We start from the raw sequence: 3,831 nt of genomic DNA on the forward strand, positions 1-3,831 counted from the left end.
TTAGAAGATAGGTGAGGAGAGGGTGCGAGAAACGATGTGGCAAAAAATTTAAACCAACTTCATTACAAAATTCTAAATCCCGCTCGTATTTCCTAGACTATCTATGTCTGCTCACTTAGTTAATAATACTGAAAGACTCACAAACGTCTGTTCAATAATCCTTACTTTGTAACTGAAGGCAATTGTTTCCAATGTTATTACTCCTTCAAACGGATTTACCCAAGCAGAAATTCAGTCTGTATTTCCAGTTATATTGGTGCTAAATCTACTCTTATTTCTTTCTATAAATTACAGTTGTAATGTATCGGGATCTTCAACAGTAAGAGACTACACTGCAACTTGCAATAGTTACAATATTGAGGAAAGTTAAACTTAATAACAAATTTTCCTCTCCTATACGAATGATATTTGATGTCCACTTTAGATAGTTGAAATCTAAAAATATAAAGCTCTCAGAATAAGCCTTTTTTTTTAGACCTATTCTAAAAAGGGAGGAACATAAATACATTTGTATTGAGGAAAGTATCTCATATAAGTGACGTAAGGGAGTGACCAAAGACTAGAGTAGGCTTTAAAAATAAGGCAGATGGATCATTGTACAAGACAAAATACCTAGTGGTTACTTGACTGAACTGTAGGAGAAATCCACCCCATTCATATTCGTATTAGAATCAGTTGGGAACTTTTGCAGAAAAAATAATATCTACAAGCTTTATCCTAGAAGAAAAGACTGAGAGATGAATAAGAACAGATCAGACTTGGAGTGCCATATGGTATCTACTGAACAACAACAGAAAAAATTCCTAAACGTAGTTCTTATTCGTCAGAAATATCGGGAAATGAATCCTCAAGAAATGCTCAGTTATTGGTTCTTATATAAACAATTCCAGGACTGCTGGATGAACGTACCTGAATAATGTCCTTAAGGACAAAAGATTATGCATGGCTATGTTCGCTGTGAAATTGCAAATGATGCTAGTATTGATAGGAAGTGTGAATTCCCGTGGACTCTTGGGCATTAAATCATGACACGTATTGAAGGTTGTGTTTTCCCAACCCATAATCAGAAAGAGATAGAAACATTTTTCTTAGCAAAAGTGATAGCGAACGAAAACGTGGATCTCGTCATGTTGTAATGGAAGAAATTACACACAACTAACACATTTGGTCTGTAGGGGGTCCAAAATATCATTAAGGTACTGCATTCCAATGCGACGTAATATTATGCACGATGTGATCCAAACGAAAGACTGCTCTCGGACAAATATAGAAAATATTTCTTATGTTAAATGTGCGTATATGTTTCAGCACAAACATGATCACTAGAGCATTACCATCAAACTTTTTGTAGAACGCATGCAAACAAAATGCCTGATACCAGACACAAAAGAAAAATTAAACTGCCCAGTTGATGTGAACAATTTCCTTCAAAATCAGTGAGAGAAAAACTAGGCACTGACAACTATTTTATAACCGACAGTTTTGTACCCATAATTATTAATACATTAACTGTCGAAAGTGATCAGTTAATTTGAAAATTCCGGCTGTGTGTGAAACAGTAAAAATATGCAAGTCTTTTCTAAAATTCAACATGGGACTTGTTGTTATCTAAATTCCCGCGATGGAACTTTTCCGTTGTTAGAAATCAGCTGATTCTTTGCAGTATGAAACCTTTAAACAAATCAAAAGAAAATACTACATGCATATATATATATATATATATATATGCGTGTCCTATTTGCGAATATATATCAGTATATTAGTTTATGTATGTGTGTGTATGTGCGCGTATGTGAGCACGTTTGTACATATATGAAGGAGTGTGAGTATGCGTGTATGTATATGTGTGTGTGTGTGTGTATACTCATACATGATGTCCTAGATGATCACGTAACATGTGTGAATGGTTGTGCCTGTGTACGTGTGGACACATGTTCGTAAATGGAAGAAACGTGTACAGAAACATAGTTTTAGACCGGCAAAGACTGGGAAAATACTGACAACAGCTAGCAGTCTGATGTGCGCAAATACATATAGCCAATTTACATATATACATAAATATAGAAACACGATCGGAATAATTACATTCTTATGCACACACATAGATTCTGTTCTTCAAAGATACATATACTGTCACAATGACCTTCACAAGATTTATATTATTACGTGCAAGTGATCACATTCGTGGTCATACATACATTCACACTGATGCAGTAAAACTCTCACATGCTTAAACTATAATAGATAAACATCTCACACACATACGCACATAGACACCCGCACACACACGCATACACACGCATACATACATACATACATACATACATACATACAAACGTACGCGCATGCATTCATACATACAACATACATTTACACATGTGAGTATATATCATATAAAGATATATCACATGCGAACGCATACATATAGACTGAAATATATACATACGCACATTCAAGCGTACATATCTTCATATACATGTTTGTGTGTATGCGTATAGATAGATAGATATATAGATAGACAGACAGATAGACAGACAGACAGATAGATAGATAGATAGATAGATAGATAGATAGATAGATAGATAGATAGATAGATAGATAGATAGACAAACAGACAGACAGACCGGCAGATAGATAGATAGATAGATAGATAGATAGATAGATAGATAGATAGATAGATAGACAGACAGACAGATAGACACACACACAGACAGATAGATAGATAGATAGATACGTACAGAGATTTTAATTTACTACATACGCAGGTACATGCGTACATACGTAAGTACATAATACCATACATACATACATACATACATATATACATACATGCATACATACATGCTTACATACATGAATATATACATACATGCATATATACATAGTACAATAAATTACATTCGCACTTGTGGTTACACGAAAAGATGTATACGCATCAGCTTAATTACTAAACATACGCAAATTCACATTATAAGTATATGTTCCTACATACAGGAAGAAATGCGTTTAGGAATATATAGATGTCCATTCGCATGCAGGCGTTCATTCCGACATACAAGCACACATATAGGTGTCTATTCGCGCGCACACACACTCTCACGCACACGCACACGCACATGTTGATACATGCACACTTTGTCAGACACACAGCTACATTTATGCATGTAATCGCACACTTAAACAAGCACACAAGGACACTCTCGCATTATCACACACGTTCAAAACACTTGTGTTCTCTCAAGTGCATATATATATATATGTGTGTGTGTGTGTGTGTGTGTGTGTTTGTGTTTGTGTCTGTGTGTGTGTGTATTTATATATATATGCTCGCAGACTACTCTCTTTCTATGAAACGGGATCACACACTTCATTTACTTGTACGTCACCATACACTAAGCATGAATATATACAAGCTTGCATGAATATACCGGTACTCAGACACTCAGATATAAACACATAGACATATGCACAGACACATACAAATACACTCGCTCATTCTCCCCCGTCTCTCTCTCTATCTCTTTCTCTCTCTCTCTCTCTCTCTCTCGCTGCTTTTACCAATCTATCTATTTTCACACATGCAGAAAATCCATATTAACATACAAAAACCCGTCGATACATGCAATTTGAGATACACATTCTTACACACGTACAGACAATACATACATAAGTACATACATACGAATGTACGTTCACATGGTGGAGAATCAGAAATACACGTGTATAGACACACAGACAGACAGAGTGTACTCCTATCTTCTTTTGCTTTTTCTTTTAATCTTTCTCTCTCTCTCTCTCTCTCTCTCTCTCTCTCTCTCTCTCTCTCTCTCT

Source organism: Octopus bimaculoides, chromosome 2 (assembly GCF_001194135.2).
Source record: "Octopus bimaculoides isolate UCB-OBI-ISO-001 chromosome 2, ASM119413v2, whole genome shotgun sequence".
Taxonomy (NCBI): domain Eukaryota; kingdom Metazoa; phylum Mollusca; class Cephalopoda; order Octopoda; family Octopodidae; genus Octopus; species Octopus bimaculoides.